The sequence below is a fragment of the Zalophus californianus genome, chromosome X (assembly GCF_009762305.2).
Source record: "Zalophus californianus isolate mZalCal1 chromosome X, mZalCal1.pri.v2, whole genome shotgun sequence".
Classification (NCBI taxonomy): domain Eukaryota; kingdom Metazoa; phylum Chordata; class Mammalia; order Carnivora; family Otariidae; genus Zalophus; species Zalophus californianus.
The window spans coordinates 21,888,299-21,910,295 of record NC_045612.1 but is presented as its reverse complement, the minus strand read 5'-3'; the positions used below and the strand labels follow the sequence as shown (position 1 = coordinate 21,910,295).

The 21,997-nt window shown below is 40.0% G+C and overlaps 1 protein-coding gene across 2 annotated transcripts in view; it reads right to left on the bottom strand.

Annotated features, from left to right (window-relative positions):
- Positions 1-21,997, bottom strand: part of SMARCA1 (SWI/SNF related, matrix associated, actin dependent regulator of chromatin, subfamily a, member 1) — a 462,233-nt gene that overhangs the window by 40,156 nt on the left and 400,080 nt on the right. The gene's annotated exons all lie outside the window — the stretch shown is intronic.

Sequence of the window (21,997 nt, the reverse complement as noted above, 5' to 3'; positions counted from 1 at the left end):
TGATTTCCTCTTCTAAAAATCAAGGGTGAAGAATACTCTCAGGGATGCTTATAAGACTCAGAGAGCAAAAAGCTGACCAAAGATACTTGGATTCTAAAGGCCTCTTTGGGAAGCCAAGTTGGTAACCAGAGCACATAGAAGGGAGGAGCAAGCACAGTGCTAACGAGGCCATGCTTGCCAATTTGAAGCCCTTGTGGGCCAATTAGTTCTGCTTTCTTCCACAGCCATTGACTGGCCCCTGAACTCTGGCCAGTCATCTCAAAGTTCTGTGCCATTGGTCACTGGGGTCACCAAGAGAGAGTATGTGGTTGGCTCTGTGAAAGCTAACTCGCAGATACAAGGCTGTAAGTGTCACCTCTATGTATGGGGGGAAACATAGCAGCTCTTCAGGGCACCAAGTACTGTTTAATGGCCTGATGGAGTTCTTCTGCCACCTGTACTTTCTACTCTCACAGCTTTCATCACTCTATATTGTCATTGTTGGCTTGCCTATTTGTTTCTCCTGCCAAATTATGGGCTCTTTGAGAACAGAAATTGTGTCTTACTTAACTATGTAGCCCTGGCACCTTGCACAGTGTTGGCACATAGTAAGTGCTCAATAAATCTTTGACGAATGAATAATGGAATGTGAAGGGCCTAGCTTTATAGTTCTTAATCATGGTTTGACAACAACTCAGTGGGTCACCAATTTCACCATAAAATTCTGAAAAAAATCCTAAAAGAAAATCCATGTAATTCACTATGAAAACGTGAATGGATGAATGTCTTTGCAAAAATATTACTTAGGTGCCAAGGGACAGATGTGGATAGTAACAAATTAGTTTACCAGGGTCACATCAGCCTCTAAAGGTTGCTGATCAGTGGCTTAACCCTGGATCATTCAATTGCATATGGAACAAAACAAAAATTGTTTGAATAAAAAATAAAATCATAATCTGAGCTCACAATGGTGATATTTTGATCCCAAATATCAGTTGGTGAAAGGCTGAGGAGGTAGAATATCCAGTGAAGTAGCTACTATTAGCATGCCCATTTTATATAGAGAGAAACTAAAAATCAGAGCATTTATGTGATTTTCACAGTCACTTACTGTTTAAATGCCAGAGCCAGGATTCAAACCCAGGTCTTACTTTATTCCAGAAGTTTATTGGGAAAAATTTTTTTAATGCACAGAAAGCATTGGGCAGTAGGAAAAGACACAAACTAAGCTGAGTGTGGTAGGAACCTCAGGTCCATCTTGGGACATAGTGGCAGATAAAGCTGAAAAAAGTGGGAAGAGTTTTTTTATGGAGCTTGTACCTATTTCAGCAGGCAATGGAGAGCTATGGAATGAGTCTGAGCAAGAATGGACCCAATCACAACCACACTATAGGTTAATTGAATTTGTGGCATTTCATTCAGTTGAATAAACATTTTGCTATGTCTATTACGTATTGCAAAGAGAGGGTTGTAGTAGGGAGAAAGTAAAGACTATAGTGGGGAGTAGGAGAACTAATGAGTTATTTGTGGTCATTATCCAGGCTTAAGGCAGTGACCATCTTAACTAAAGCCATGGAAATGGTAATTGAAAGATGAAAAACTTATTGAGGAAGCAGAATTGAAAGAGTTGGTGACTGGATATGGTCATAGGAAGGGTTAAGATCTCTTTTGCTTGAAATAGAATATAGCTACCCTCTAGTAAGCAAATCTGAACATTGGCACCAGTTCCCATATATAATGGGGCCTTGATTTTGTAGAATTGGGTGTTTTTCCACTGCCTTTGCTAGAGCATGGCCCTCTACTCTCCACTCTATAGTGACTGTACCTACTTGAACCTCTGTGTTTCTAGGTAGTATTAATAGGAATGTCAACTACTTAGGCCATGGCATCCAAATGTATGAAAAATTCTCACTAGGATTTTTGCACATGGTTATTTCCAAGAAATATCAAAAGGAAATACCAAGGAACACTACTACCACCACCAAAAATTTTTCTTCCACTGACTTGTTTAATATGTAAAAGTCTCACCATTCAGTAAGAGAATTCAGAAACAAAGATTCAGCATTTACACTTTCCTGGAATCATGTGCACTGAAATTATATGGAGATATTCTTGCTTGAGAGAAGCAGGAGATTAGCATGGGCTCATTATCTGGTGTCTTGATTATCCTTTTTCATTGAGTAGAATGAGGTCCTCAGAGAACAGGACTCACAACAGTTAAGTGAGGATGGGTGGTGGAAATATTAAGAATGTCTACAACAGGAAACAGGCTCAGATAGAGCTCCAACAGATATGTGCACAGGCACCTAGGTCAGCTTGCTCAAGGATGTGGATGAATGGGAGAATGGGCCACCAGAAAGCAATCTTAGCAAGATACCTTCTTCAAAGATTTTCCTGTTATCAAAGTGCTGGGGTATGGAAAGTCCAAAAGGGTAAGAATCACTGGCCTAACTAATTAAGCTTTATCTGCAATAAACCAAAGCTCTGAAACTTAAAAATGCCGGTGTCATAACTAAGGTTCCTAGCCTAGGACACCTCACCATCCTCTGCACACATCTCAAATATTTCTTCCTTCAGGGCCCTCCACACTCAAAATGCAGTACTAAGTCACTAAGGAGGGCCTCCAAGTTGAGCTCTTGTTCAGCATCTGCTGTATAAAAGTCAGTGTATTCCATGAATGCCTGCTACTTGGTTAAACATACTGAAGCCTTTCTGAGCAGTGAGGGGAGTGAGGATATCAATTCACCAAGTGTCAAAGTAATGAACGGGGAAAGTAAAGCAAAATGAAGCCAATGATCATCAGCAGCAGGAGCTACAAAGAAGCCTGCAACCAACTTTCATGCCTCTCACTTTAACTAAAGAGCCACTATAGGAAAGGGACCTATGAGGCATAGGACAAAGGCTATTGCCTGGGCAGAGTAAGCATTGCACCAATGTATACTGAGTGAAAATCAGAAAAGTAGCATGAAGCCAGGTAGAAGTACCCAGTGACCAAAGACAGATATTTGCTTTTTTTTTTTTAGAAAAAATCCTGCACCTCCCCCTATATGTTATAGTATCTGTTATTTTTTCCTAAATGCATAAAACTTTCTCTTTTGTTCCTTTATAAATACTTAAGAAATGCAGCCCTTTCCATGGGATCTGACTGTGTGGGTGTACCTGCAAGTGACTGTAGCATAACTTCTTGCAATCCAAAGAATGAGCCTGGTTTACATGAGAAACCCATTGATTTGGACCCTACACATGTGAACTGGTGATGATTTAACTAGTGGATATTGTAAACAAGATAACCAGAGGGATACTTAAATCTATTCAAAGAAATATCCAGCTAACTAATTCTTTTTTTAAAGATTTATTTATTCATTATTTAGAGAGAGAGAAGCATGGGGGAGAGGGAGAGAGAGAATCTCAAGCAGACTCCCCACTGAGCATGGAGCCCAATGCAAGGCTCATTCTCACCATCCCAAAGTCATGGTCTGAGCCGAAATCAAGAGTTGGACGCTTAACTGACTGAGCCACCCAGGCACCCCAGAATAATTCTTATTAATATTTTTAAGTGGCTCTTCTAAGGACCCATATCCCAGTCAATACAACATCAAAATGCTTCATTAATTCAGACAACTCTTTGCTCAACATCTCCATCCTTTATTCCAAAACACTGATGATATATTTTAGTTTTGAAAATATGGAGAGTGATTTGGCTATACAGGTATAGCTAATGCTAAGTGGTCCCTGAAAAGCTTGGAGTTTAAGCTGAGAGAATGAAAGACCTAAGAGACCCTCTCAAATGTGGAGAGTTCTCTGAATTCAGCCAAAGACATCTTCATGGGTTTAAAAAAAATAAGAATCTTTATCCACTTCAGTTAAACTCTATCACTCTGCAGGCAGCTTCCACTTGTTAAATACCATTAAGGTCCACTCTACCTTGGGAAAAAAATGTATTTTAGTTCTCTAGAGATGTGAAAGAATGAACTAAATAGTTTCTAAAATGAAGTGGACACTCTATATTGTTTATCTTCCCGTTGATGAGCAAAGAAGCCTTTCCTAAGAAGTTGCACAAGTCTTTAAAACACATTTTGAGAGTTAGAGAGAGATAGAGAGACAGAGAAAGAGAAAGACAGAGAGATTAATTGAGCTCTAGGAAGAACTGGGAGTCAAGACCAAAATGTGAAGGCTAGAAATTCCAGCCCCTACTTGCCAAAGTATACCTAGGTTGAGATTTTAAGAAACCAGGGGTTCTCTAGATGAAGGTATTCCAACTCATTATAGTCCAGATGAGATTGGAAATGATGAAATACTTGGGAAGAAAAAAAGAATAGGGTCCATTTCTAACTAACCAACAATAGCTTTTGTTCCAAAAATAAAGTATAATAGGAGCAGTCCCAGCAATCCAGGTACAATAAGGCAAGTAAGAATAAAAGAATAAAACTTAATAGATTATTTTCTCCTCAATGTGGAATATTGGAGAAAGAAACTAGTAACATGGACAGGCCCAATCTGAATGCTAAGGAAGAGAGAACAAGCTAGAAGGACAATATCTTCCTTTATATTTCTTTTCCAACCCAGCTTGCTTTTAGTACCTCAGGGAAAAGAGGAGGCATACTTGGCAAGGAAAGAGCTTTATTTTTTTGATAATGAAACAGCAGTCAGGAGACACATCCTCTAGTCCAGCTCTGTCCCTTCCTAGCTGTGGGACCTTGGACGTTTAAATAAACCTCCCATGATTCCAGTTATCTGGTATGTAAAATTAGAGCTTTGGCTTAATTATGTATACAATTCAATTGTGTAAAATATTTTGAGGCTCCCTGAATATTATAAAAAGTATTATATGGTATTACAATGCCTTTAATATTCTATGATTCAATGATTTCATGTACCCAAGAAATAATTTCCAGACCCCAGAGATTCAGCTAAAGAGAATACATATATGTGTGTGCATGCACAGAGGAGGGAAGAGGGGAACAACAAAGAAAACAAATGATTCATTATGAGTGCACAAAAAAACCAAGAAGAAGAAAATAGATGGTTCAAAAATAAATTGATGTCTAGTTACTTTGATTTACTCTAAACAAACCTGCAACAGGGTAGGGTCACACCCTGAAAAGTCTGTCTTGAAAGTTCACTTAGATTTTCAACCATGACTCCTGCCTCAAAGTCATGCAAAGGAAATTCTCTTGTGAGCCTTTAAATCTCCATCAGCTGCTACAAGAAAATGAGAATTAGATGAGGTACAAGGTGGAGAATAAAACAAGACCTTATTTCTATACCATGTAAATGCCTTGTAATTGCATTCTTGTTTTGTCATTGGCAAGATACGTATGATTTTTTAAAGACAAAGAACTAATCTATACTCAGAACAGATGTTGGCAAACATTTCCTGCAAAAAGTCACATAGATAGTAAATATTTTGGGCTTTGCAGTTCACATACTGCCTCTGTTACATATTCTTCTTTGGTTGGTTGGTTGGGATTGTTTTTGTATAAGCCTTTAAAAATCTGAGCACAAAAACAGGTAGGAGTCTGGATTTGACCTGCTGGCCGTAGTTTGCCAACGCCTGCTCTAGAATTCTAAGCTATCAAGCAGTAGTGGTAGTGAGAACTCAAATCTACCAGGGGTTTAAGTGACCAAAGTTAACTGGACTTAGAGAAGGTAAATCTATCAAGCTATGTTCCAAAAGAACTGTGGAAGAATATACAAGCCAGGCAGTACAATGAGGCCCTTGGAGAACAGCCACAGCATTTCAAAGTATTACTAGGCATCTAGGCATCATCTAGGCAGACTGACTTCAGAGCCAGTACTCTCATCCACTGTGCATATTTTGGAATAGCACCTTGTGAGTGGCTTTATGGAGGCATCTCACATTTTAGATAAACAGGGAGTTTCTTACTCTTTTTATAAGTCAACTCCCATTTTCTCACTGATTTACATGAAAGTTTCAGATGGACTATCAATATGTACTTGTTGCTAACAAATTAGTCTTCACTACCTCCTCCCCTCTTTCCCCCAATTTTTGCCACCAAGTACTTAATGATGTATAAACAAACACAAATACAAAAGGCAACCCAATATTTATAGGACTCCTGTAAGAATATTTTAATAAGCTGAAGAGTCCTTTCAAAAAGGTAAGGATTCCTCAATAGAACAGACTAGAAAGTCCAGAAATCAACCCAAACATACAGGAATTTCGTATATGCTAAAAGTGGTATTTAAATCTGTGGGGAAGAACTAGCTGAATAAGTGGTGTTGAGACAACTAGGTAGAAATCCAGAAATAAAGTTGAATCTACAACTCATACCTGACCCAAATAAATTCCAGATAGATCAGTTTTAACATAAAAAATGAAACCATGAAATAACTAGAAGAGTGAAGTCATTTTTTTTAGTAATTTTGGAGTGCGGGAGAAGTTCTAAGTATGACACAAAACCCAGAAGCCAAAAAAGAAAAGTCCGATACAGCTGACTACATAAAAATAAAAATTCCTCTGTGGCAAAAATTTCCATGAGGTTAAAAAAATGAAAAATTGAGAAAATATTTGTAACTTATATCACCGAATAGGAACATTCCTAATATAAAAAGATCTCCTATAAATCAATTTTAGAAGACCAAATAGAAAATGATCAAAGTATAATAAACAGATTATTTGTAGAAAAAAAATACCAAATTACACATACAATAGTTGCTCAACTTCATCCAAAATAAGAAAAATGCAAATTAAAAGCCTAATTGAGATACTATTTCCACCCATCAGACTGGTGATGATGAAAAAGTTTGCTAACACACTGTGCTGATGAGGATGTGGGGAAATAGTCACTCTCATAAATTGCCAAAGGGAGTATAATTGGCACAACATATATGGAGAGCGATTGGGTCATATCTATCAAATTTGGGATATACTTACCTTTGGACCTAGAAATTCCACTTTTAAGAATTTATTCTACATATATGTTCACGTATAATAAATAACAAATGTATAAAGATATAAATTGGAGTTTTTGTAAAAGATTAGAAGTATTTTAAATTAATCAGTAGGGAACTTGTTTATAGATTATGGTAGGCCCAATCCAAAGGGGCACCTGCACCCAATGTTCATAGCAGCAGTGTCCACAATAGCCAAACTGTGGAAAGAGCCAATATGTCCACTGACAGATGAATGGACAAAGAAGATGTGGTACACACACACACACACACACACACACACACACACACACACACACACAATGAAATATTACTCAGCCATCCGAAAGGATGAATACTTAACCATTTACATCAATGTCGATGGAACTGGAGGGTATTATGCTGAGTAAAATAAGTCAATCAGAGAAAGACAATTATGATATGGTTTCACTCATATGTGGAATAAAGAAACAACTCAGGGGATCATAGGGGAAGGGAGGGAAAACTGAATGGGAAGTCATCAGAGAGGGAGAAAAACCATGAAAGACTCTTACTATAGGAAACAAACCTAGGGTTGCTGGAGGGGAGGGGGCTGGGGAAAGGGGTATTGGGTGATGGGCATTAAGGAGGTCATGTGATGTGATGAGCACTGGGTGTTATACGCAACTGATAAATTATTGAACACTACATCTGAAACTAAAAAAAAAAATATATATATATACTATGGTAGGTCCAATCATTAGACAACCATATGTTACTGATAGAAAATGCTCTCCGAAATATACACTTAAGTGAAAAAATAAAGACCATAAAAATGTTTATAGTCTATAGTATGCTACCATCTGTCTAAAATTGGGGGAAAATATATGTATATATGTATATGTGAAAGTAAGTAGAACGTTATGGTTAAGAGCATGAACTCTGAAGTCAGCCAGCTTGAATTTGATTCTTGGCTCTACCACTTAATACTTATGTGACGCCTTTGTGCCTCAATAACCTCATCTGTATAATGGGGAAAATAATATTACCTGCCTTGTTTGGGCTTTTTCAGGATTAAATTAGTTAATGTTTATAAAAGTCTTAGAACAGTGCCTAACACATAGTAAGTACTATTCAAGCATTTGTTTAATAAATAAATATGCAAAGAACATACATGGGTGGATACATCTGGCTGAAGGACAAGAATGAAAGATGACTTACTTTTACACCTTCTGAATATTGTACCGAATACTTATTTTAAAAATTAAATAATTTTAAATAGAAATAATTTCTGTTCCCTAGCATTTTAGATTGCCTGGCCTCATCTCCTGCCCACCTACCTTCTACTTCGCTTATAATTTCCATTTTCCATGCTTTCCACTACTGCTTCTTATTAATTTTATTATCCCTTTCCTCTCCATCACCTCAGTCCTTTCACTTGTCTCAGACTTCCTACACTCATTTATGATTTCACAACTTTTACTCTACTTCTGATTCTCCAGTTCACCTTTCACCAAAATGCCAGCATCACATTCTCAAAGTTTCCAAATCTAGATATCCCATTGCTTCCAACTCAGCATGTCAAAGTGAGCATGTCAACCCCTTCTCATCTCAACCTCCCTACTTTTTATCTCCCAAGCTAGAAACTGGATTCTTTACTTTGATTCTTCCTTCTACTTCATTCCCTAGATCTACTGAATCCATCAATTTATTCTTTCACATATCTCTTCCTCACCATTTGCTTTTGCAGGAATATTGCCTTAGACCAGTATATAACATGCATACATATCACCTGGAGAACTTTTAAAATGCAGATACTGAACCAGTAGGTATGGTAGCCAGCCGATAAGATGGCCTCTAATCATCCCCCATCTCCCAGTATTTACTTCCCGTTTTGTCTCCTCCTATATTGTACCAGGGTTGGTTTGTATGACCAAGAAAATAGGACAAAAATAATGGTTTATCATGTCTCAGATTAGATTAGATTATAGAAGACAATGTGGCTTTTGTCTTGGTTTCCTGTGTGTCTCTCTCTCTCAGATCACTCACTCTGGGGAAAGCCAGCTACCATGCTGAGAAGTCACTCAGGCAGTATATGGAGAGGCCAACATAGTGATAAATTGAAATGTCCAGCAAGCAGCTAGTGAAAACTGAAGCCTCCTGCCAACAGCCACATGAGTGAGCTTGGAAGCAGGCCCTTTAGCCTCAGTAAAGCCTTCAGATGACTACAGCTCCAGACAAAATCTTGACTACAACTTCATGAAAGACTCTGAGACAGAACCACCAAGCTAAGCCACACTGAGATTCTTGACCACAAAAATGGGAGATAAATGTTTGCTGTTTTAAACTGCCAAGTTTTGAGGTGATCTGTTACACAGCAAGAGATAACTTATACAGTAGGCCTGGGGTAAGGCCTGAAAAATTCTGCATTTTTAACAAGCTCCCAGGGGACACTAAAGGTGATGCTTCTGGAACTTGCTTTAGTAGTAAACCCTAAACCATTGCAACACCTAATCCCTACCTCAGTGATCTCTCTGCTCCAATCCCATTATATCCCTGTTTTCCAACATATGATGGCTCCTTATTACCTACCATGTAATCTCAGTCTGTCATCGATAAGACAAAAGGTAATGAGTATTGGCAAGGCTGTGGAGAAAAGGGAACCCTTGTATACTGTTGATGAGCATGTAAAATGGTACAGCCATTATGGAAAACAGTATGAAAGTTTCTCAAAAAATTAAAAGTAGAACTACCATATGATCCAGCAATCCCTCTCCTGGGTATATATCCAAGGAATTGAAATCAGTATCTTAAAGAGATATCTGCAATCCCAGGTTTATTGCAACATTATTCACATTAGCCAAAATATGGAACCAACTTAGGTGTCCTTCATCAGATAAATGGATAAAGAAAATGTGATACACACACACATACACAGAGGAATATCTTTCAGCCATAAATAGAAGGAAATCATGCTATTTGCAACAACATGGATGCACCTGAAGGACATTATGCTAAGAGATATAAGCCAGACAGAGAAAGACAAATACAGTATGGTATCATTTGGTATCTTTTAAAAAAGCTGATTTCATAGAAACAGAATAGAATGGTGGTTGCCAGGGGCTGGAGGGAAAGGGAAACAGGGGTGGTGTAGGTCAAAGGGCACAAATTTTCAGTTATAAGAAGGATATGTTCTGAGGATCTAGTATAGAGCATGATGACTATTTTTGATAATATGGTCTTGTATACTTGAAAGTGGCTAAGAGTAGATCTTACACATTCTTAACACACAAATACAAAATAAGAGTTAACTATGTGAGGTGATGAATGTGTTAATTATCTCATTCTTGGTAATCATTCTGCAAAGCATATGTTTATCAAATCATCACATTGTATACAAAAAAGTGCTCAGCCTTTCAATCCCTTAGAAGCTGGCCATATTTATGCTTTATAGTCATATTTCCCACCGCTCTCTACAAGGCACTTTTTGCTCCTGTCAACCTGATTTCATTGTCTCCTGCACACATCACATTTATCCCTGCTACAAGGCTATTTATTACTAGTATTTCTCTTTATTCCTTCACCATCAATATATGTATAACTGGAATGCCTTCCATCCCCCTCTACTATTCAAACTCAAACTTCAAGGCCTAGCTCAGGTCCCATTTCCCCCACAAAACTTTTCCCACTTCATTTTATTCTAACAGTATTATGAACTATTATTTATAATATTATTTAACTATTAAATGAATAATCTCAACTTCTAAACTAGATTTTAAGCAACTCGAGGTCAGAAATAGTGTCTCATAAGTCTTAGTAGCTTTAGGGCACCTGGCATAGAACTGGACACATGAAAATAAGTGTAAGTTGACTGAGTCTGCCTGTCACATTAAATGTGGCTGCATGCCTACAAGCACAGCCAAAATTTACTCCTGGGTTTTATAGCAATAGAGAGAATCCTTGCAAAATTCACCCCCTTCTCCCTACTTTCTTCCCCTCTACCAAATTATTGTCTCATTTATTTGTTACACATCACTGGCAGGTAAGAAGGTAACATATTGGGAGAACAACTTTTATTATGGGCAGCAGTGAAAGGGGAAATAATGTCACAGTTAATCCAAAAATGATTTCATTTTGGATTTGAAATCCCTCCTATGATCAGGAAGGCAGATGTGCTGTGAACTCATTAGAGTTGCCCTAAACAATGTTGAAATCATGCACAAGAACACAATGAGGAGGGAGCCAGGGGAGAGACATCTGAGAACAAAAGTGGCTGATGAAGGAAAACTATCTGAGAAAGACAAATACTCCACAGATAACCCACAACAAAGGTAATTTAAAGAAAACAAGTAATGGGCGCCTGGGTGGCTCAGTCGTTAAGCGTCTGCCTTCAGCTCAGGTCATGATCCCAGGGTCCTGGGATCGAGTCCCACATCCGGCTCCCTGCTCAGGAGGAAGCCTGCTTCTCCGTCTCCCACTCCCCCTGCTTGTGTTCTCTCTCTCGCTGTGTCTCTCTCTGTCAAATAAATAAATAAAATCTTTAAAAAATAATAAAACAAAAAAACACGTAATAGAGAGGTAGAGATAGAGGAAGGGAGGGAAAATTGAAGGAAGGAGGGAGGGAGAGGGAGAAAGAGAGATGACTCTGAGTCCTTGCATATTCCACACATCAGACTATAAAGACCATTTTACAAAAGGATAACATTTGCTATTTTTTGTTTATTGTCAGCAACTGTGCTAAACTCTTTACACAAATCAACTCATGTTAATCCATGCAAATTCCTGTGAGGTAGATGCTGCTACACATTGTCCCATTTCCCTGATGAGGAAGCTAAGGCTAAGGAAGGTTAAGTGATTTCCCCAAGATTGCACAGCTAGGAGTTGTTTGAGCCCAGGACTATCTGAAACCTAAACCCATATATTTTTTTTTATTTGACAGAGAGAGAGACAGCGAGAGAGGGAACACAAGCAGGGGCAGAGGGAGAGGGAGAAACAGGCTTCCCGCCGAGCAGGAGCCTAATGCCGGGCTCGATCCCAGGAACCTGGGATCATGACCTGAACCGAAGGCAGATGCCCAACAACTGAGCCACCCAGGCGCCCCTAAACCCATATTTTTAATCTCCACACTGTAGATCTAGGCCTTATGTCCTCATTTTAGTAGATCTAGCATGGAAAGATCTATAGCAGATTCAGGAAATTTGGAGAGCAGGAAAAAGTTACTATTCAATGCCTATCCACACCCAGATACCTGGTAACCTCCTGCCCCATGACTTCCTATGGCTACCCAGGGAATCTCATCAGGCTGGGAATAAATTCCAGCCTTATTCTTCCAACAAAGTAAACTCATTCTATATTTCAGGCCCTTAATCCCACAGCCTGAGGGTTGGCAATGAATGTAATGAAATAATCAAATCCTGTTACCAGGTAACTAATGGGTTACTCCTCCCAGGTAATATAAAGCATTAGCTCCATTAAAACAGAAAACCCATAAAGAGGAAACCTAATGAGAGGAACTGGGGCACCTTGGCAGGCCCTCAGGGAAGAAGGTTTGGAGCCAAAAGACCTTTTCATACCCCTCCCAACATCCCTATTCTTCCTTCTGGGTTTGATGTGTGCCTTAAACATATCATTGCTTGCACTTTTCTTATTTAACAACCAGCAGAACAAAACGTGGCTTCTTTTAAAAAAATTCTAATGAAGTTTCCAATTCTCAATTAAAAGAAACATCTCTCCATCCATCTATTTATCCCTGCTAAGCATTTGTGTTTTGAAGCTGGAAGTTTCATTATCTGAAATTTGCAGGCAATTACTAGGTCTAGTAACTCCCAAGATGTGAACATTTTTCCCAACAGTCTAAAGTGAAAAGTGGTTTTGAGTAAGAGCGTGTGTGTGCTTTAAGGGGAGTGTCCCCCTTAAAAAAGAAAGGCATGATGAAGGCAGGTGGGGGAAGGAGCAATAGGAACCATATTGGGCCATTTATTTGTCTTATTTGATATTGGGAGCTCCAGAAGTATTAATGAGCAGCCCTCCACATCCCAGGGGAACCTTTTGGATTTACAGCTTTAAAAAAGCACTCACCCTCATTTTGGCACAAAGTCAAACCAAAATTTGTCATAGTTTATAATGCTTGTTAATGAAGAACATCAAAAATTAATGCTCATTAGGGTGCTCATTAATATGCACAATGCTTGCCAGTTTGACTTAATTAAGTGAAGCACCACTTCACAATAGTATTGTGGCCCAGCAGAGAGAGAAGGCTGTTCAGGTCTAAAGGATGTCCCCTTGGGACAACATTACTAGCATTGCAGAGTGGGGCACCTGCCAGCTTCTTCCAGAAAGTCTTCCTGTTAGAAAACAGGAAGCTCTTAGAGAGCAAGTGGCAGTAGCTCCTGCTGGGATGTCTGATTCCAGACTACAGTTTTCTTGTTCCACAGTGTTTGGTGAAATTAATTGAATTAGGGTCAGTGATACAATCAGATCTTGGCCAAGAAAAAGACCTCCAAAGAGAGAAGTAAGCTCAAGAGCTTAAGCTCAGACAAAAGATTGGGGTGGAAGGGATGGAGAATAATAAAGAGAAGATGACCAAAAAAAGATATAGCAAATAAAAAAAAGTAGGGATTAGGAGGGAAACAAGAGTGAGACAGATATCCAGATACTGTCATATTCCAAAGCAGAGGACACACAGGTGGGGCATTACTATTTGCATGAGGATTTATTATTCTTTTTCTTTGTCAGTTTAAGATTTTTGACTGTTCTTAAATGTTCAGGAACATCTCAAAATCATTAATTCCTGTGGGCCACTGTAGATAAAAAACTAATACTTGAGCTCTGGAACTTGTAGCCAGTGCTTTTTAAGAGAATCTTGAACTTGAAACAAAGGAACAATGGAGAAAATAAAGGTGAGACAGGGGAATATGAATCCCAGCTATACTACTTAGTGTGCAAATGAGTGACCTTGGAGAAGCCATTTAATCTTGCTATACCTCAGCTGCCTCATCTGTAAACTATGAGGGTGAACTGTATGAGATTACCATTTCATTTTTGTAGGTCCAAATGTTCAAATAGCAGCAATTTCATATGGTTTGACCTAATAAAAAGATTAAATAACAATATATTTTAACACAATTTTTTAAACTGTAAAAAGCCAAAGATCATTTATGATCAGTCACAACTGTCGCTACATCAAAAAAATATGCACATGTGTTATATTATGCTCTACTAATAAGAGCAGCTAAATCAGATCAAACCTCCTTCTCAAATTTTGCCAAAGGCCTTCCTGACTCAAGATTCAAGATTAGCCCAGGTCTACCACAGTGAAACAATATTATTGACGCTGTTTAAGATCATTTTTAAATTCCTGCTTTGCTGCAATAGATACTTAACAGAGAGTGATCAAACTAATTTCCAAGTAGCTCCCTAAGGGTGTGTGCAAGTGCACACACATACACATGCACGCCCTCAGCCACCTTTCTCTCTCTCCTCAAATTGACCCAAAGCCTTATTGGAAAAAAAAATAGTACAGAGTTGTACAAGAAAAGTATCCATAATGGCATCACTCCAAAGTATCAATTATATCAAGTCCAAGTACTACCTAGGGGAGAAGGCAGGCCAGCAAAGTAAGGAATTTTAATAAAGATTATGCAGTTCCTAGAAATCAGAGTAGGCAATGGGTCTGGGCCAAGCAGGCTAGGCAAGGTAGAGTCATAGCAAAGGTAACAGGGAAGGTGAGGGTTTGTAGTGGGTCAGATGCCTGATACACAACCAGTAACCAAGAGGTCACAAACAGTTGAAGACAGAATAAGACAGAAACTGGTAGCTCCGTAAAAGGTACAAATGTGAAAGAAGTGACCAAATGTAGAGAAACTAAGAGATGTAGAATAGGACAAAGTACAGTTCAAACAAAATAAAAAATACCAGTTTGGGGAAGGATCTAATTCAATGAGGCAAAACATGGCCTTGTCTCTCATCTCAGAAAATCATTACGCTTCTTGTGTGGGCAAGGATTGATTATGGTATTGCCAGACTGGGGCTCGCAGAAATATTTAGAATACATGGCTAGAGTGAAGAAAGAGATGGTTAAACAAAAGACCATTTGTGATCAAGGATGAGAGGTTATTGGTAGGAAAGAGGGCTCTATCTGTGGTGGAAGGAAAGCAGCTATAGTATTAGAGGATGTACACAGAAAGCCTGCACATACACGCATGCCTATGCCAATCAAGCTGTGAAGATTTGGATCCATCTGAGGAGCAGAATATGATATTGTATTGGAATAATTTACCGTTCAACCCAGATAAAAGACGAACGGCATATTGTACTGGGCACACATCTCTAATAGAGATAATGCTGCCTCCTTTGATAGGTGCATTGTATTGTGTCTGTCCAGCAGGCAATCTGGGCATTTTTTCTTCCTAAGTCTGAGCTTCATTCTCAAACAAACTGACAGTAGGGAATTTCAGTAATGACTTGACACCCTGCTTTAGCCCTTTCCCATTTGGGCTTTTTGTGCAGAGACATATTAGTCTGGATTTTACATTCGCCGGATTTCATTGTTTCTTTACTCGTTGCTGAACTTCATTCTCCAAACTTGGGATTTTGTTCACTGCATTGTCTTCCAGCTCATTAATGTAAATAATAAAGAGCCTGGTTTCTGATGCTGTTCCCTTTCAGAGCCATATTAATAATTCATTTCCAGCTTGACAAAGTCCTTTCGGCAGCTGCTTTGTTCAAGGCTTTGCTCCTCACAGTGGCGATAGGTCAATTGTCTTATGGTGAAATTGAACCATAGGGCCTGAGGAGGGCATCTGTATTCCCCACATGTGACCATGGGGGATTAATGGTGTAGGGAAAAATGCACCGAGTCCACTTCTAAGGCTCCCTCTGGAGACTTAGCCTCTTGTTCCTGTGTTCTTTCCAAATCTGTTCTTTTTAGCATTAATTATGAAGACAATGAGCTCAGTGCCAAAGTGTAAGAGCTGAATCCCCAGTTACACACAGGGAATGAAAAGTCTGTTTGTCAGTCAAGATAGCTTTTCTTTCTCTAGGAATGGAGAGTGTAATGGCCCAGTGAGGTCAGCTCAGAGTGCCTAAAGCATGCTTACTTTACTAGAGTAGATTACTCGGCATCCTGCGCATAGTGGGTGCTTGGATTTCTGGTGAATGATAGACTTAGTTATAGTATCTGGCTGGAGAAAATGTTCCGGGGACAAGGACTGGTGGGGTATTACTCACCAAAATCACCAATCCCCTTTTCCATCAGATATTGCTCTGGAATACTTAGTGAGACATACAAGTCTAATATAGAAAATTGAGGTTTTGAAGAGCCATATAAAAAACCAGTTATAGACTAAAAGCAATGGGCTACATGATACCAGGTGAAAACATTCTGGACAGATGGCCACATGGAGCCAACGGAAGAGGCAGTACTATAAAGTACAGTGTGTGGAGGGAGCTAATAGGAGCTTTGAATGATCAGAGAGCAGCATCTAGCACCAAATTATCCATAGGGAAGCCAGGCAAGAGGAAGAAATCCTGTCAGGGCAGCCTCTACATCAGGTGTACCAACTCTGAATACAGAACTAGAAACCAGTTTTAAGATGGTTACCCATGGCTTCCTAGTCAGCCCCAAACACTCTGTTCCCTGGGTAAATGGAAGTCCACTTGTTTCATATCCAGTTTATACCACCTCTGAGTATACAAACAAAACAAAACAAATAAATTAAAATAAAGACAAGAGGTGAGACTGAAAATGCTAACACTAGAATCAAATTCATACAAACTAGAAGAAAGAGGTGAGAGCACTATCCCTTGAATGCTGCATGTTTAGGGAGCACAGGTACTAGGGGATCTAGCCCTTTAATAAGACCCTCATCTTGACACCCTCATCCCCCCAACAGTTTCATCAGACCCATTTATGCCCCTTCCTTTCAAAGTATTCAGAGTCCTGCTCTCTACTAGGTGGAAGGGATAGTATTATGATTAGGTAAAAAAATATCTGCTAGAATGGGCTACACATCTCCAAAATAAATGTAACATCCTATGCTTTGAGAGGCAGAATAGTGTAAGGGTTAAGAGCAGACTTTGGAATTAAAAGAAATAGGTACGTTAATATCTATAAGGCCCTTAGACGGGCCTAGCATATAGTAAATGCTACACAAATATTTATTAAATAAACTACATTTATTAAAATTCATTTAGAAACAGTAATCTTCAATAATAAGGTGTAAGGCACTGCAAGAAAAGGATATTTTGGAGTACTCCTCACATCACATTACATGAATAACCATCTACCACTAACAAGGCCCTAAGACCCTTAGATATCTATTCACCCAGGATGGATTGACTGCCCATGACTCTCCACCTTCAATGATTCTTTTGCTATCCAGTGAAAATATCCAGGACACAAGCTAAAAAGCAAAAGCTATGGTTTCTATGTCTCTGTATCTCCAGACCTTTGCCTCCTGTCTGCCTTTGCAAAGTGCTTTCAGCTAAACACAAATCAGATTCAGCTCCATTAACAACTCTGCAGACAATAGCTGAGGTTCATTGCTTGGCAACTTCCACCCTCCCGCTCACCTCCCTGTTTCCTGCCGAATAAACTCATGCTCCTGCCCGGGCGGTTAGGGATGTATCACTAGGTCACCAGCATGGGTCAATCTCTCACAGTCTGTAGGGCTGTGGAGGAGGGGAAGACGAAAATGAACTAGAGATCAGTCCTCGTTTGTATAAAGTGGCCAGTCAAACAGGAAACAGAACCCAATATCTATATGAAGAGATTTTGCCTCATACATTAAAGGCTCCCAGTGGGCAGTCTGACACTAACTGAATAGCTAAAAGAAAGCTATTGCTTCATTGTGACCTGAGCAAAGACTAAGAATGATGAAATTGATGGGATTTTAATTCTTCTGGTGTGGTACTCAGTTGAAAAATCTTATGAGACACAGGAACCTGGTGGAACATACTGAGAACCAGGGCTTTGGCAGTGTTTTGTTCCCACTACTTAAAAAAGACAGATGACTGGCAGAAATAGGTACAAATCTAGATTGTTCACATTTTGAAGACCCTCACTTGGCAAGCATTTTGAATAGATAGTAGAATCAGGTCTAACCTGAAACAAAACTAAGACATCCTTTTTATCTTTAATTTGTTTCCATCCCTTTGTTTCTCCTCTTATGGACCCCTGGCTTTCTGAGAGTCCTGTCCCCACACACTTGTCACCACAAAAAAACCTGGCCTTGGGCACGTGGCTGGCTCAGTCAGTGGAACATGCAACACTTGATCTCAGGGTCATGAGTTTGAGCCCCACGTTGGACATAGAGCTTAATTAATGAAAAAAAAAAAGAAACCTGACCTTTCCCATCACTGACACATATATTGGCAATGTATTCCCCTACTCCCTCCTATTTCACTCCCTGAATCTAGCCTATATCCTATTCTTTTGTAATCTGCTTCCTAAAGTATTAATAATTTAATGAACAAAACTGTGTTAAGGTATCAAAGGCTAAAAATGTACCAGTGTGTTATCCTTATTTGGTATGGCAGAGACTGTTAGCTGTCCTTCAAAATCTGACTCTCCAGGCTCACTCTTCTTTTCCACCAGCTAGGTGTAGATGTCAATGAGGCCTTAGGAAATTGAGGGGCCACAAGATAGGGAAAATTCAAATCTTTAAATGACTGTGCAGAGGAGAACCTCTTGCTGACTTGAATATTCACATAAACTACTACGTGAGCAAGAAATAAATTATTGTGTTGATATATTACACATTTATTTGGGTTTACTCATTGCCACAAACTAACCTAGTCTACTCTTACAAAGATACCTGTATTTTTACAGATGTCTGCTATAGACACAATCCTTTATCTCAAAGGGCTGACTCTAATAGTAATAAACTGCAGGTATCACAGATAGAGATTTTAGGGATACAGCTTTTTATAGTACCCACCACATCACCAACAAAGACAAATCATAGATGGATTCAGCCACAGAGTATGATGGAAAAGGAAGCTGGACAAAGCAAAGACCCATTAACTAGGATAGGTGCTGAGGAAACCTGACCAGAATGCAGAGGCTGGCCTTAGCCAGGACAGTTGAGATTTCTAGAGCAGTATCCATAGATTCAAGCAATGGTCAAAAAGAGGAGATCTAATCCAGCAACAAGAAATTCTAGAAAGTTTCCAGCCCAGAAGTCAAGCATAGTGTCTGTCATCATCATGACTTGTCCATATCTTGCCAACTGATAGGCTATCAAGGAGTGGGCTGGGGCAAGAGTCTAGGGAAAGAAGGTTGCAGGAAGTAGGCAAGATGTAGGGTGGGGACATAGCCCTAGAGGGAGACAAGGAGGGACTACTGGACAAACTGGATAGAGATTAAAGCAAAAGTCCACCTAGAAAGAGAGGTGGGGAGCACTGCAATTCAGGGGTAGAATGAATGCATAAAGCTCAAACCTGGCTGAGTGTTTTAAGCTCCACTAAAAGAGGTCTGAGATTGCTGGCATATTTTCTGTCATTTAAAAAACTGACTTAGGAATAGGGTGGGGTGTGGTCTGGGCTGCAAGTAGGTCCCGTCAATAGAGTACCAAGGTGCTAGGGAAGGCAAAGACAAAGGAAATGTACGGAGGATCTGACAATTTAAAGACCTAGGTTTCAGATAGTTAGTGCTGGCCAACAAATCTTCATATTTGTCAGAAAGGATGGCTAATGTCAAATCATAGATGAACAATTAAAAAGGCATAAGATTGTCTTCATTAAATTGGTACTATTAAAGACCAGAACTATTAGCACATTTAAGCATGCATGACCAGTACCTCTTACTGGTTAGTGAGCAAATCCTCTTTGTCCTTGCAAGATTCCACATTAGCCAGATTCAAAGAATCATCTAGTTAATAATGGCCATGGCTGGCGTTGGGACCTCATCAGTAGAAATTGCTAAAAAAAAAATACGTTTTCAGTCTCATTTTGCAATAGTGATCACTTCTGACATTGGATTGTTTGTTGTACATTTATTATCTGTCTCCCTCTGAGCCCTTTCACAGCAGCTAAAGTACTCCCTCTGATGGTCTCTAGGTTTCCCTCACAGCTAACAACAGGGCATTTTTGTTTTGGATTTTTCCTCACAATGCTTCTAACACCCCCCAATGCCAGAACCCTGACAGCACCTAGTTCAAGCTTTGATTTAGTTCCCTTGGTCCTTTTTTTAGCAAATAAAAAAAAGTATGATCTGTACTGGAAGTTGGAATACACATACACATACAAATATACAATGTGCATATAACATACATAATTTAGCAACTTCGCTCTGCCTGATTCTAAAAGACTTTGCTTACAAAACACTATGCAAAATTCAAATCAATTTTGAAATGCTGTCTTGCCAACCTAGAATGGGGTAATATCAATGGTGCCTTACAGAGGAAGAGGAATTGCAATATCCAATCATTGAGACAAGGAAGCTGGCTGCACAGTGTGATGTGGACAGCAAAAGGCCAACCCCACCATACAAAACCCTATAATTCCAACCATTCATGCCAAAGAGATTATGACAGCCAGGAAAAGAACCTGCAGGCATTTCTCCTTGAGCGGCCAGGTTTGTAAAACCCCTATGATGCCTCTGTAAAGCCCCACTGATCATGCCTTATTTGTCTTTCCTGTACTCCATGTATTCTTTCTAATTTACCCCAGATCTCTAACACCTAAGATGAGCGCCATAGCCTCTTCCTGCTTTATTCCATAACCATACTTTACTCTACCACAGAAAATCAATAACAAGAACCATAGCCCTGGGATGCCTGGGTGGCTCAGTAGGTTGGGCATCTGCCTTTGGCTCAGGTCATGATCCCAGGGTTCTGGGATCTAGTCCTGCATCAGGCTCCTTGCTTGGCGGGGAGCCTGCCTCTCCTTCTGCCTGCCATTCCCTCTGCTTGTGCTGGCTCACTCTCTTGCTCTCTCTCTCTGATAAATGGATAAATAAAAATCTAAAAAAAAAAAGAAACATAGCCCTCTTTTCTGAACACTACAGCAGTGTTATCAAGTTAAAACAAAACAAAACAAAAAAAGTATTCAAACATCGTTTACAAAATAGTGCTGGGCTATGATGAAATCTCAGATTTTTTTTACAAAATCAGAAAAATAAGGTCAATGCAATGAGAGTTTGTCATAAAGCTAAATGTATTCAATTAAAAGGATTGTTTTTGGGGAGAAGGAAAGATGGCGGAGTAGGGGACCCTATTTCAACTGGTCCCCGGAATTGAGCTGGATATGTACCAGACCACTCTGAGCACCCATGAAATCAGCCGGAGATGTAAGAAAATAGATCCGGATCTCTACAAACAGAATATCGTGGGCGGTTGGTTTCGAGGTACAAAGCGGGGAGCCATGATTCCGTGGGCAGATATTGGAGGATAAACGGCAGCGGGAGGGAGCCTGGCCGTGGGGATCTGACACCGCTGGTGAGCGACAGCCTCGCATGCTGGGGACAGGGCACAGACTCGCAGACCAGTAGGGGCAGTGAAAGGACTTTAGGGCAGCTGCCAGGGCGGAAACCGGAGCAGCAGGGTCATGCATGTGAACTGGGAACAGCTGGCTGTTTTAGAAGCACAAAGGGCAGAGACCAGCCCCGACCTGGAGGCAGGACTGTGGGCACTGCGGAGGGGCGCACAACCCAGGATGCAGCAGTTTATAGCTGCACGGACAGAAACAGAGACAGTGTGGCCTGGAGAGCTCACTGAAGAACAGACTGCGATCCCTCTGCTCTGAGGCAGAGGGTTGGAAATGGTCTCTTCTGCTCTGACTCGCGGAAGAAATGCAGAAAGCCACCAGGGAAAGCCACCAGAGAACAAAAGCCCCCAAAACTGATTCCCACAGAGCCTATCCCCCGCCACAGGGGGGCAGGGCAACTCTGCCCAAACAGGGTTGCCTGAGTATCAGCTCGGCACGCCCCTCCCGCAGAAGACAGCCTGGGAAAACAAGAGGCCAGCAATCCTAAGGTCCCTAGAAAACAGGTGCATCTTGCTTGGGTTCTGGTCAATAATTTAGACTCTATACATTCCCTCAAACACCCATCAACAGAATGACTAGGAGGAGGAGCCCCCAAAATAGAAAAGACTCAGAGATCATGACTTATGCTGTAGATTTACAAATGCATGCAGATAAAACC